General features: G+C 34.7%; 1 long non-coding RNA gene across 1 annotated transcript in view; it reads right to left on the reverse strand.

The window, feature by feature from the left end:
* The window catches only part of LOC143257506 (uncharacterized), a 152,488-nt gene that overhangs the window by 72,621 nt on the left and 64,202 nt on the right, over nucleotides 1-15,665 (reverse strand). The window lies entirely within an intron of this gene.

Below are 15,665 nucleotides of genomic sequence, written 5' to 3' on the forward strand. Positions count from 1 at the left end.
AGACAAGTTTAAAAGCTAGCACTGACAACAGTTTAAGTAAAAATCTATAACCATAGCACTGAAATCAGTACTAAACACCGTATTAAAATGCTGTCAGCTGTGTGACAGGAAAGAATAAACGAGAGAATTTGCTCGAAAGCACATACTTTTCTAAATACGTTTCCAAAGGCAATATAAGCACCGTACCGATACTACATGTATTCACAACAACTGAAGCTACAAAGCTGGTGATATCAGCATCACAGCTGTTATCCCAAAGTCTTAAACATCCAGTTAGTTGACCGGGAAGTTTACTGACAATAGCTCTGAATGAAAATAACACGTATTGTATAGTGGTTTTTGAGTAACTGAAGTAAAAAGATTTTACCGAGATGTGTATTAGCATATGCGCTGAATGTGATAACAATACGTTGTGAAATGTACAGCCATTAAATAACAGCGTCTCTGAGTTCTGTGGTAGTGTCATTTGATGCCAACAGAAATCGTAAAATGTCGCAATTATTGTTAAATTGTGACACACTTTACTTTTCATTCAAGCTTCGAATTAGGTTAAAATAAAGTTTTAAAGACGTTTTTATTAATACGTAATTCCCAATGCGTGTAATTTGTATGGTAGAAACCCTTATAGATAGAATTTTTGTTACTGTAATAACGTTTGATTTATGAATAAAGATTTTGAACTGTAGTAACGATTTACTTATAAATATAATGTTTATATTCTAATAACGATTTATTTATAAATAAGATTTTTTTTACTGTAGTAATCTTTGTTTATAAGTAAGGTCTTTATATTTTACTAACATTTGACTTATGAATATAATTTTTGTTTCTTAGTTTGTTTTTAAATTTCGACCAAAGCTACACGAGGGTTATTTTCGCTAGTCGTCCCTAATTTAGTTGTGGAAGACTAGAGGGAAGGCAGCTAATCATCACCACCCACTGCCAATTCTTGGACTACTCTTTTGGCAATGGATAGTGGGATTGACCGTAATTTTATAATGCCCCTACGGCTGAGAGGGTGAGCATATTTAGTGTGACGGGAATTCGAGCTCGCGAGACACACATTGCGAGTCGAACTCCTCAACCACCGCGCCATGCCGGGCCTTTATAATTTTTATATTGTGGTAAACTTTGATTTATAAATGGAGCTTTTGTACTCTAGTTACGTTTGACTTATCAATAGTTTTGTACTGAAGTAACGTTTGACTTATCAATAGTTTTGTACTATAATAACGTTTGACTTATCAATAGTTTTGTAGTGTAGTAACATTTGATTTATCAATAGTTTTGTAGAGCTTCGACGTTTGATTTATCAATAATTTTGTACTGTAGTAACGTTTGACTTATCAATAGTTTTGTAGCGCAGTAACGTTTGACTTATCAATAGTTTTATACTGTAGTAACGTTTCATTTTTCAATAGTTATGTAATGTAGTAACGTTTGATTTATCAATAGTTTAGTACTGTAGTCTGTGTTGTGACGACTCGTTTTGATGTTGGCCCGGCATAGCCAGGTGGATTAAGGCGTTCGACTCGTAATCTGAGGATCGCGGGTTCGAATCCCCGTGGCACCAAACATATTAACCCTTTCAGCCGTGGGGGCGTTATAATGTGACGGTCAATCCCACTATTCGTTGGTAAAAAGAGTACCCAAGAGTTGTCCATGGGTGGTGATGACGAGCTGCCTTCCCTATAGTGTTACACTACTATATTAGGGACGGCTAGAGCAGATAGTCCTCGTGTAGCTTTGCGCGAAATTCAAAAACAAAAAAAAAACAAAATCCTGATGTCCACAGAAGAAAATAACTCTTGGATAATTGTACTTGTTTTTGACCCTCTTATTACAGCTGATGATAACTTTGAACAAAGATTTGTTCTGAGATAAAACGATGGTTCCGTAGCATGACTTGTAGCAATGTGTTGCATAAATATTGAAATATCCAAAGTTTGAGTACGTTATGTTTAACAAATGTTTTGAGCTTCACTGTATCATTATGACTCAATGTGTCAGGTAAGGTTGTGCTGTGTTTGATGATCTGGCCTTGATAATAGCCCTGCAATGGAGTTTTTATTGGAAAGGGCTTAGTCATATGAGTGTCATGTCCAAAGCACACCACCATTTTTGGATGCTTACCATGATACATCCCTTGTATGAAGAAGGGGACTTTTTAGCACCAGCTTTAACAGTATGATGGCGACTTGACTAGTATATCATCGTACTGAATACCGTGAGTATCCATTTCTTCTCCATCTGTATATGATAGTTAAATGGAATATATCACTTGGTGAAACCGTATTTTACTGGCTCCCTCTTCACGTTAAGATCCTTATTGGTTATGTTGGGTAATGTTATTTGTGACACATGGACAGCATTTAGCACTAAACATTGTGATCGTGGATTCTCCTTTTTGTAAGATGCCTGTGATACGAGATGTTGCAACTCTTCTTCTAGAGCTAACAGTAACGGACAAAGTAATTATCAAAACTGGTAACTCAGCAATCAACCATCCCAATCTAACTCACTTCTTTATATTGATGAAATATTTTTCTAAACTTTGAAGAATGTTCTAGATATTAAAGCTACATCAAAAAAGTGATGCCAAGCCTCCATCTAGTCAATTTACAGCACAGCTGTCTAAGTTTCAAAAGTTAAAACAAAGCCTATAACACTGCTCTCTCATAGGGCAAATTTGGAAGTCTTTTGAGCGTGCCTCCCCAGTGGCATAGCGGTATGTCTGCAACTCTCACCACTAGTGATAAACATAGCACAGAGCTTGAACAGTATTTAGTATCCCTTTATAAGATATACAATATCTTCTTTCTTTAGAATTCGTTGCCTTGCTATAGTAAACCATTATATATCACTTCCCTACTGTACTTTTAGTAACACAGCTTCCTCTGCTAGATAACTGACATCTATAACTACAGTGACCGAGCTTATAACCTATGTTGATAGAAATATGCTGAATCGGTCTCTGTACAATGGAAATTAGTATAATATTTTCTGATAAGCAAATAACACATGCACAACTTTGCTCTTTGAGCTGTACAATCTAGAATGTTTTGTTATCTTTATGGACCTAATAATGGCCTTCTTATGACAGAAGAATTTTTCCAACCAATAACCAGGACAAGTTGGAGTTTTTAGTTCTATCGTGCCCCATTATCTAGATATAACGTTTTTCAAACAAATTTTACAATGATTGTTTCACGTATTTGTAAGAGTTTTGTTTTATTTCCTACAAGCTTTTATCTTTAAGTACTGCTAATAGGTCCTTTTAAGTTGCAGTTTAAACACTTAATTGTCCTTCCAGTTGTCTATTTAACCTTTCGAGTTTTTCTAGACTTCCATCACAAGTAATTGATTTGTTCATACTATTTGATTGTAATTCGTTTCTAGCACTTTTAGTGGTTTATCTGCAACTTCAGTTGTTTCATGTTCCATCATCCACTGGACAGCTTCTATTAAAGATGTTTACTTACGTCTCTTGAGCCAGTTTACAAACTGTTTTCTACTATGACATGTATATATTGGTTGGATGTCAACAAATTCGTCATTTTACAAAAGAAATTCAGATAAGAAAACTGTGCACGATTTTTCTCATCTTCAGCAAAGTTTGATATGGTCTCTCTGTTAATAGCTCATTCCGAAAGATATTAATGCTAAAAAATGAGGTTTTAATACCCTTGATGGTAAGAGAACAGATAATGTAGTTTTATACTTAAAAACAAATAAACAAACAAATCCTCTGCTCTTAAAATTCACTTTAGAAATTGCTTATGATGTAGCATTCAAAGTGCTAGTATACATTTCTTTATCGGATCTAAAGAGATATGGTTTACTTAGTGTTTGCATCTACTAGGACAGTTTCTCTATGTCTCGTCCTAAAGGTGATTTCCTTTCGTACATCACGTGTTATAATTCAGTGTTATAACACAATATACAATAACGAAATAATTTTTACTCACTTCCTAATTTTCTCCTGTCTACAGTAATTATGATGTTTGTATTTCTTTACAGAAACACAAGTTCAATATTCGCACAACTGAATTAATTAGCTAAATGGTTGACACAGGCAAATTGAACTGGTTGACAGTGACTAATTGAATAAATGGTGACAGTGACTAAGTGAATAATACAGTACAATGTCAGTAACTTATATAATACAGTAAACTAACAGTAACTTGGATAATACAGTACAATGTCAGTAACTTGTATAATACAGTACAATGTCAGTAAGTTATATTGTACTGGGAGTTTATTTGAAAAAAACAAAATCACAAATAATTTACACGCGTGTAAATAAAATTTTATCAAAATCGAACAAGCATTAAACCAAGAGTTTGGTATCTTCTTCTTTAGTGTGTCTCATTTATACAAAATATTATTCTGATCTGATGTTCAGATTCTATCGAGATTTATAATGATAGTGGATCAAACTTTTAAACAAAGTTGTCACTTTGACTAACCTATTACATTGGTTAGTTTCATTGTGAATAATGGGATAATTATTCCATTATTATCAAATATTTTTGATAAAATGTTCCCATTTTCTCATGACGAAAAATAGAATATTTAATATAAATGATAATTAATAATAATATATAATTAATAGATGATAATAAATAAATAATATTTTCACAAAGGTGTTTTGTAATAATGGATAATTAAGTGTTTTATGACAAGCATCTTATGTTATCTGCCACCGTCTCTAATTCTGAACTACTGACTAGGCAGAAAATAGTCAGTCAGCAGCCCATTCTGAGATTGATTGTCACTTTTCTGTTGCACTTACAACGTAAAATAGAGGGATATCTAAATTTAAAAGTGAGGAAATATTTGGTGGTGTCGCAAGAGCTCGCAACAGCTCCGACATCCAACGTTCCACCGTAATGACTACCTGATGTGTAATTTAAACAGTTTATTATTCAGCTCAAAAGGAAAGAAAACTCTTCGGAGTTTCCATTAACTCTAAATGTCAAAGTTTATTATTGCTATTGCACAGAGTTATTTGTACTTTACAGCTTAGTGACGTTTGTTTTATTTTTAAAAAGCAAGTTATAAATGTAGATAAACCAAATGTGCTATCCCGATCTGTAATAACTATAATTATAAATTCGGTAACTTCTCTTGTGTGTGTTTAAATTTCTGTGCATCTATCTACACATCCATAATTCTGAACTGAATACTATGTGGAAGGTTACATCACCCACCAGCACCTCTTGGGTACTCTCATCAGATAGAATAACGAGATTTGACCTCCACTTGGATAACACGCCCACTATTTGGAAAAGCACGGCTTATGTTGACAAGTATCAAAGCCTGTTATTCGACCACAACTGACTAAATAAGTATAGTTGAATATTTGCAATAATAACAGTAAATTAGAATGACGGTGATGTGGACTGTACTAACAAAGAAAGACAGAGTTTTATCGAGACCTGTGATGTCAGTAAATAAGAGCGTCATAACTCTGAACTCTAAAGCAGAGAGAATATAGAACCAGATATTTAGCATACTTCAGAGTGAGAGTTATATTCTACTATTCGAGGTTGGGTTATTTTAAATTTTGCTCAAAGCTACACGAGAGCTATCTGCGCTAGCCGTCCCTAATTTAAAAGTGTAAGACCAAGGGTAATTCTTTTACCGTGGAATAGTGGGATTGACCTTCACATTATAACGCCTACACTGCTGAAAGGACGAACACGCTTGGTGTGGCGGGGATTCGTATTCGCGACTCGAGTCGAGTGCCTTAACCACCTGACCATATTGGGCTTACTATTCAGTTTGACAAGAGTAGTCCAAGAGTTGGCGATGAGTGATATTGACTCTCTGTCTTCTCTCTGATCCATCACTCCAGAATTAGGGACGGCTATAGGCTGATGACTTGTATAACTTTGTGTGAATTTCAACACACAAACAAAGAAATAAAATCGATAGCCATATGGTGGTCACGACGGTTTGTAAATTTCTAATGAATTTGGTAAATCGAGATAGAGAGCTGAAAAATAACATGTCACTAAGTTAGTACTGAATTTGAGAGTCGGTAACCAGAACGGTGTAGTAACGTCTGATTTAAATATTAGTTACACGGAGATTTAGGTAGGAATGGTACAACGTTTCAAATAGTTTTTTACACAGCGAATTAAGTAGTCAGTTAAACAACGTTTCAAATAGTGATTCACACAGCTATTTAAATAGCGAGTTACACAACACTTCAAATAATGAGTTACATAACGTTTCAAATATTGATTTACACAGCGATTTAAGTAGTGAGTTACATAGCGTTTCAAAGAGTAATTTTCAAAGTGATTTAAGTAATGAGTTCCACAAGGTTTCCAATAGTGATGTACACAGCGATTTAAATAGTGAGTTACACAGCGTTTAAAATAGTGAATTACACAGCGATTTAAGTAATGAGTTACACAAGGTTTCCAATAGTGGTGTACACCGCGATTTAAGTAGTGAGATACACCACGTTCAGAACAGCGATTTACACAGCGATTTAAGTAGTGAGATACACAACGTAGAGAACAGTGATTTACACAGCAATTTAAGTAATGAGTGACACAAGGTTTCCAATAGTGATGTACACAGCGATTTAAATAGTGAGTTACACAGCGTTTAAAATAGTGAATTACACAACGATTTAAGTAATGAGTTACACAACGTTAAGAACAGCGATTTTCACAGCGATATAAGTAGTGAGATACACAACGTAGAGAACAGTGATTTACACAGCAATTTAAGTAATGAGTGACACAAGGTTTCCAATAGTGATGTACACAGCGATTTAAGTAGTGAGTTACACAACGTTTAAAATAGTGATTCATACAGCGATTTAAGTAATGAGTTACACAACTTTTAAAACAGTGATTTACACAACGATTTAAGTAATGAGTTACATAACGTTTAAAACAGTGATTTACACAGCGATTTACGTAGTGAGATACACCACGTAGAGAACAGTGATTTACACAGCGATTTAAGTAATGAGTTACACAAGGCTTCCAATAGTGATGTAGACAGCGATTTAAGTAAAGAGTTACACAGCGTTTAAAATAGTGATTTACACAGCGATTTAAGTAATGAGTTACAGAAGATTTCCAATAGTGACGTACACAGCGATTTAAGTAGTGAGTTACACAACGTTTAAAATAGTGATTCACAGAGGGATTTAAGTAGTGAGTTACATAACGTTTAAAATAATGATTTACACAGCGATTTAAGTAATGAGTTACACAAAGTTTCCAATAGTGGTCTACACAGCGATTTAAGTAGTGAGTTACACAACGTTTAAAATAGTTATTTACACAGCGATTTAAGTAATGAGTTACACAACGCTTCCAATAGTGATATACACAGCGATTTAACTAGAGAGTTACACAGCGTTTAAAATAGTGATTTACACAGCGAATTAAGTAATGAGTTACACAAGGTTTCCAATAGTGTGTACACAGTGATTTAAGTAGTGAGTTACACAACGAATCAGATAGTGAGTTAAGAGAAAATAATCAGTTTTAAAGTTTGTTAATTAAATAATTACTTATCTTTTTGTATGAGAGTTATATACATTTCTTTTAAAATAAAGCAACTTTAATTTTGAAGTCACCGTGCTGAAGGTGAAATGGTTTGCTCTGTTCTCTTTATCGCATACATTTATATAACTGCAGGCCAGAAACATTGCTTATTTTTGTTATTACTACCTTGGTCGTAATTTAACAAAGTTTGTAATCTAAGCTGCGTCGCATAACAGTCCGTGTTTCATTTTCATTATATATTTATATATTTGTGTCATTTTGTTTTGCTCCGTGTCGCATTCTGTACCATTACAGACAGCCCTTGTTCTGTGGGTTCTTCGTGAAGATTAGTATGTTATATTATTTATATCTCCATATTCGTTTCAACGAACGTCTGGTATTTGCATATACGGTTGGAAACAAATACGGTGTTAAGAATATTCCAAGACTCGTATGTATGTGAGAAGCAACATGAGAAATGTTGTTTTGTATTATGTGTGAAGCAACGTGTGAAATGTTGTTTTGTAATATGTGTGAAGCAACGTGTGAAATGTTGTTTTTGAATTATGTGTGAAGCAACATGTGAAATGTTGTTTTGTAATATGTGTGAAGCAACGTGTGAAATGTTGTTTTGTAATATGTGTGAAGCAACGTGTGAAATGTTGTTTTTGAATTATGTGTGAAGCAACATGTGAAATGGTGTTTTGTACTCTTTGTGAAGCAACATGTGAAATGTTATTTTATATTATGTGTGGAGCAACATGTGAAAGGACCTGCGTTACATACGTTGAAATTACAGAATCACAAACCGAACATTTATCTACTTTTATGTAAATTTAGAATTCAGAAGTCTTATAGTCAGTTTTTCAAAATGTTAATCGATTTTAGTTTTGATGTAATCTTCACTGAACCAAGTGAGGCATATTCATGGTAATGTTATGATGTATAAAAGAGAGGTCTAGTATTTAGCTTACTTTAAATGTAATGTTTTAAATTCCGATACTGTTTGACTTTTCCTGATTATCTTTGTTTATAGAAATACTTTTTGCTAATATTGAACCCAATGCAAGGGTTTGCTATTACAACCTGCTTTTCAATCACAGATCTCTTAAATTAGTTATTATAGAATAATCAATTAGTTTTGTTTTTGGGTTGTCTTTTTTATTTCGCGCAAAGCTACACAAGGACTATCTGCACTAGCCGTCTCTAAGGCAGCTAGTCATCACCACTCATCTTTGAGCTACTCTTTTACCAATGAATAATGGGATTGACATTCATATTATAACATCCCCACAGCTGAAAGGGCGAGCCTGTTTGGTGTGACGGGGATTCGAACCTGCGACCCCCGTATTACAAGTCGAGTGCCTTAACCACCTGGCCATGCCAGGCCCTTTAGTTTTGGTGTTGTCATTAAAATAAATTAAAATAGTACTTAAATACAAAGGGTGTTAATGTACAAAAGAATAGAATGCTTTATTTTTAGGGTTAAAAACGGATTACATTGTACAACAAAGTTTTTGCTTCTTGAACACTGTTGGATGTTTCGTATAGATTTTTGGCTGGTGATCACGAAAATCACATTCAAATTTGCCCATCACGTACCGTTTCATCGAAATCTTCAGTTTTGTCATGTTTTTTCTTATATTTGTGTCCAAAATTCTTCGTTTCTGTAAGAGACCTATGAACAATGTTTTGTGCAGTCTGGGCATGTCCAGGCAGGAAATCAGGCCAGGTTGGAAGCTGTTCTGTGAAAGTATGCAGCCTGGGCATGACGGAGCCAGCTTGACACTGTCTCAGCAGGCTAAAAAACTGGCTTACATACACAGATGCTGCTCATTGGAGTAATATAGACCTTATAGTGTGTACGTATTGTTTCAGAATATAGCATTGCCTCAGTAGCAATGTAACAAATAAGTTAGATGTTATAGGCGTTTTACAGGACGACTGGTGTCGGTCAATATGTCTCGTCAATGTCGTAACAGTCGCGATACATTCCGCTCAATTTGTGGCGAGTATATGCTTGTCCATCAGACGCTCAATGACTGCTCTTGTGAAGAGGGTATATCATCTGTACTTCGGCTGTAAAATTGGTGATCAAGACCAGGAATGGGCGCCTCACATTTGTTGTGCGACATGTGCTGTCTGTCTGAGAGCTTGGTTCAAAAGCACTCGAAAGACAATGCCATTTGCTGTCCTGATGATATGGCGAGAACAGAAAGACCATGTGACGGACTGTTACTTCTGTTTGACTAATGTGTCTGGTTTCTCTGCCAAAAACAAGAAGTCAATTGAATACCCTAATCTGCCTTCAGCAATGAGACCCGTGCCACAAGACGACAGTCTTCCAATTCCGAAACCACCAGAGAAATGGACCTCAGACGAACAAAATGAAGAAACTGCAATGCAGGGAACTAGCAGTGACATTGATCTGGATTTTGAACCGTGCTCCTCAGGCGATCCACATCTCATAACACAGTCAGAATTAAAAGATCTGGTTAGAAATTTGGATCTGTCAAAAGCAAAAGCCGAATTGCCAGGTTCGAGACTGCAGGAATGGTGTTTACTGTCACCAGGTACGAACATTTTTGTTTTTCTAAGCCGCCAAGATGATATAACCAAATTATTTGCACAAGTTGACAGTCTCTGTTGACATCGAAGGATTGTTCTCTGCTTTGGGTTGTGACCATGACCCGCAAGAGTGGCGTCTTTTTATTGATTCATCAATGTTAAGCCTAAAAGCTGTTCTGTTACATAATGACAACGTTCACCCTTCAATACCTGTTGGCTATGCAGCACACATGAAAGAAACCTACGAGAACATGGAAATGTTGCTGAAGCACATCCAGTACAGCAAGTACAACTGGAATATCTGTAGAGATCTGAAAGTCGTTGCTCTGCTACTGGGACTTCAGCTCGGCTATACAAAGTACTGTTGTTTTATCTGTGAATGGAACAGTCGTGTCAAAGAGTCACATTATTCTAGACAGAGCTGGCCACTCCGTAAAAAGTTAGTTCCAGGACAGAAAAATGTGGCGCATGAACTGTTTGTCGACCCGGCAAAGGTCTTTTTGCCTCCTCTTTACATAAAATTGGGACTTACAAAGAACTTCGTGAAAGCAATGACCAAAGAAGGCGAAGGTTTTTGTTATTTGAGACAGATGTTCCCAAGAATAACTGAGGCCAAGATCAAACAGGGCATTTTTGTTGGCCCTCAGGTCAGACATGTTATAAGTGACAAGCGGTTCGAAGATCTGTTAGTTGGGCCGGAAAAGATTGCCTGGAAAGTTTTCAAAGACGTTGTTGACAATTTTCTTGGCAATTACAGATCCCCACATTACATTCAGCTGGTAGACAAAATTCTCAAAGCATACAAAACAATGAAGTGCAGCATGTCACTCAAGACTCATTACCTCCATCACACTTGGATTTCTTCCCCGCAAATCTCGGTGCTGTCAGTGACGATCACGGTAAAAGGTTTTACCAGGACATTGCTACAATGGAAAAACGATATCAGGGCAATTGGAATCCGTCAATGCTTGCTGACTACTGTTGGACACTGCATCGTGATGCATCGAACATTGAATACAAACGAAAATCAGAAACAAAACACTTTTAATTATGCTAAACTTAATAGCGTATTAGAAACATAAACGAAATTAAATACGTTATTGCCGGTAAACAGTTAACTGTCTATTTCTCAAAGTTTCTACGTGATGAAGCAAAACCAAAATTATATTTGTGCATACCAACCAGATACCTGTCACAATCAGCAAAAACTTTTCAGGAAGCAAAACGTTTCAAAGAAATTGTTATGTTATTTTCGGTGGGTGGAGGGATGAATTTTGAATGATAACACTTTCAACAAGGCGACTATTCTGGGTGGATGTGATGAGGGAAAGAGAGAGTCGGTAAAAATTAAATTCTAATTTGTAAACTGCAAATATTACCCAATTATTTGTTAAACTTAGATTTGTACACATGCTTTGGCCGTTAGAATTACATATATCATATTATTTTTACGCTCTGTATAATCGTAAGTAATTATTATTCACATCCATGTTTTATCAACAGGAGCACCCCGAACAGATGCTAAGCACGTTCCTCGCGCTGGTCTTGTTAATATGTTGTTCGAGAGGACGAGAATATAAGTTCATGTAGATAAGCGTATATTGAGAAACTTGCTTCATTACTCCCAGGTTTCCATTTCACTGGATATCCAACAAATAAGTCACAAAAAGCTAGAGTTTCTAGTCTACTGTTTTTATTAAGTGCGTTGGATGAGATTCATATATAAACAGGTTTACATGCACGGCCTGCGTTGGCTCAGAAAATACTTCCTATCAAGCGTGATTAGGAAATGAACTAAAACATTAGCGACACTGCAGAAGACGAAAAATAAGAATTCGCTGAAATTCGGGCATGTTAAAAAATGCTGTTAACTTTGTTGTGTTCACGTGGTGATTCATCACACGAACATGACTAGATGAACAATATGGGTTCTTGGAGTATGGTCTTTACGCAACGCTTTCAAAAGCTGGTTGAGTGTTAAAAATTAATGTTTTTGAAGTAAGATCTTCGTTACGTAACGCTCTCATAAACTAGTTGAATGTTAAAAATTAGGGTTCTTGAAGTAAGATCTTCGCTACGTAACGCTCTCATAAACTAGTTGAATGTTAAAAATTAGGGTTCTTGAAGTAAGGTATTCGTTGCTTAACACTCTCATAAACTATTTGAGTTAAGAATGTACCTTAAGACGGCTGGTATGGGTATTAAAACTTTTATTACAATAAAGTAGAGAATAACGTCTCGACCTTCTTAGGGCATTTTCAGGTTAACTAGAATGATGCTCTCTGCTTTATTAGTAAGTTATAATACCCATACCAACCGTCTTAAGGTACATTGGTACTCCATGTGAGTTTCTCGTCATCACAAACTAACTGGTGTTAAAAATTATTTTGTGCTCAGTTAATGTGACTTACATGCTCTTCAAATCGTCAGTGGTAAACATGAGGTCTTAAAACACTAACTTTGAGGCGCCATCACTCCAATAGGCCTAGTTCAGATAGTCCACTGTTACAAACAAAGTAGTTTTTGCTATGTTATATAGTTATAACAGCATAATAGCATAATGGTATATAGCATATAGTTATGCTATTAAATATAGATTATTTTCGTATACACAACAAAATATTTTTCTAGGATTGTTATGAAACGATCGTCCTTTCTCTAAATATTTAATTGATTACAATAGTAATTAAATTAAGTTTAAATTAAACCAATAACAGTGGTATAACTACAATTGTAAATAACAATGCATAATAAGCTAACCCTTTTGCACTGCTTACGAGCTCCATCTTTAAATTATTTTGAAATTTTTAAAGTCTGAGGTTAAAGATGCTTAAAAGTAGAAATAAAGCACAACTTTTCTTCTGTATTGTATTATATGCTGATAAATTACTCATCCGTTGTTTGAGTTATTTTAATAGCGGACGCTATCTCATGTTACCGTGTATAATCTTTTTTCCAATTGAAACATGAAGCTATTTAATATTCGTAATCCATGGTTTTACCAGTTTCAATTTGTGAACTTTTCATTTAACATTATAGCCTCTGCCACGTTAGAAAAAATTTAAAAATTTAATGCTATTATTTTTCTTAATAGAGTTTGTCTCTCGAGTAAAGGTTCTCTGTTTGAAACTTCATTTGTAGATAATAGTTTTAGTCGGTTATTCCGTAATCAGATTAGGAAATAGCCAGACCTAAGCCTAAAAGAAAGTTAAAGTAATTTGTTATATGTATAGTTTTAGTCTCTTAAAACTCCATTAGAGCATAATGAAAAACGAATCGTTATATAAAAATTTCACACTAGATGTCTCACAGGACCTTGTATTATTCCCTAAAAGTAACACGTTTCGATAATTTTGTACTTGAAACGGAGTGATTGTTATAATCGCATTGTAAGGCTTATGAAAAAACTTTTTAATTAGTTAGCTAAAGCTGTAAAATATATACTGTTTGTAGCACACTAAGTAATTAATAATTAGTTTAGAGCTTGTAGATGAAAGACAAGAAATAATAAATTTGAATAATTTCCAACGTATTTCACGTAATGTTAACCGAAATGCAGCGGATACGATACAAAATATTAATTAGAAAAAAAAACCCTAAAGCTCTAAGAAACATCTTCAGTGTTTTGTTTTATAACTTATTCATAGACTTTTGCAAGCACAATATAGAGATCTCTATATTATATATATATATATAACTGGAATGGGAAGAAAGTTTGACGTCAAACGAAAAGTTCGGTTGTATAAATGTGTAAATGAAAGCGGAACAACCATATTTTAAAAGTATTAACCCTTAAGTAATCACATAACATAGTAATCTGCTAAAAGGCACAACATTGATTTGTACATAATGTAATATTATTATTTTAAATCAAAACATGTGATTTGTATCACGTTTTTTGAATATTTATTAAACTTAAACGTCCCCAGAAAATATACTATTAACAACCACATTGAAGGGTATTATTCATTCCTGTTATAAGAAAGATTATTTACTCACCAGCCAATTAAAATAATTATTGCTCCTACGTATATGTAGTAACGTGTAGAAACATAGTTCTTGATAAAGCTGTACAATTTCTACATGTGTTTATGTTATGCTATTAAATATAGATTATTTTCGTATACACAACAACTCGGGAAACTACATTTAAACAGCATGATGCTGGTTACGTGAGCGTCTCTATTTAACATCAGCATTAGTCACGAACATTTCCTTCACGAGAAGGGTACAACGTCATTTGTCTTCAAAACGTGAATAATTAATATAACATTAATAATTAATACAACATCGTGTAGAACACACAAATATTAAACTGTTGTGTGTTTTATTTTTAAGTAATATCTGTCATACTATGTATTCAGTGAGCGTAAACGTTAATTTGATAAATGAATAAACCGACTTAAAAATATTCGCTACAACTTTGGTGCTTCTTTTGATAAAGAAATTTCATACTATACTTATGTTTTTGTTAGCGTGTGTATGTCTAGGAAGATTTACTTGAATATGGACTAAAGTTGGTTACTAGTGTGTGCGTTCTTATAATATAAACATAAGCAACATGCTGTGGTGTATAAAGAAAGAGCTACCGTCTAGGACTACAAGGCATTATTCAAATTAAAGGAAAGGATAATAAGAAAATAAGAATGTTTTATTGTGTAGGACAAATAAGAAAGGATATAACTGAAGTACATCACAGCATGTTATTGATAGTGATGAAATGTAAATAGTTTGTAATACACTATAGAAGTAGGCCCTGGCACGGCCAGGTGGTTAAGACACTCAACTCCTAATCTGAGGGTCGCGGGTTCGAATTCCTGTCACACCAAACATGCTCGCTCCCATTATTCGTTGGTACAAGAGTAGTCCAAGAGTTGGCGGTCGGTGGTGATGACTAGCTGCTTCCCTCTAGTCTAACACTGCTAAATTATGGACAGCTAGCGCAGATAGCCCTCGAGTAACTTTGCGTGAAATTCAAAACAAACCAAAACACTCTAGTCTTACACTACTAAATTCAAACATCTATATCAAAGAAATCTTTTATCTTTATATAAAGGTCTACAATAAATCATAAGCTCCCTGTAAAAATGTTTTTACTGTCGAGCTATTCGTTAAATGAACAAAAACATCCACCGATAAAACCTACTCAAATTTCGCTGAAAACGGCGCTGTCATTATGTAAGTTAAGAGATCATAAGTTTTATCTTTATTTTACCCATAACACCAAATTTCCCAAAAATCAAATGAAGTTTGAAACTGGCGAAAATACTTCTGTACTTTCAAACAAGGGCCTTTTTTGTTGCATTTCACGATAAGCTGTTCGAAAGTTATCTGCGCTAACTGTCCATAACTAAGAGTTTATAGACTATCCATCGCTATCCCTTGGGCTGTTCTCTATGAACAAAAAGCAGAATTCAGCGTCACATTATAACGCTTCTACGGCTTTAAAGGCGATCATGTTTTGAAAGGAGATTCGAACATGCGAGTCGAAAGAATATGAGTGAGTTAGACGTAAATATTTGTTTGTAAGAATTAAGCATGTATGTGAAGTCTATCTTACGAGCTAAATACATAAAA

Source organism: Tachypleus tridentatus, chromosome 7 (assembly GCF_004210375.1).
Source record: "Tachypleus tridentatus isolate NWPU-2018 chromosome 7, ASM421037v1, whole genome shotgun sequence".
In the NCBI taxonomy this organism is placed as follows: Eukaryota; Metazoa; Arthropoda; class Merostomata; order Xiphosura; family Limulidae; genus Tachypleus; species Tachypleus tridentatus.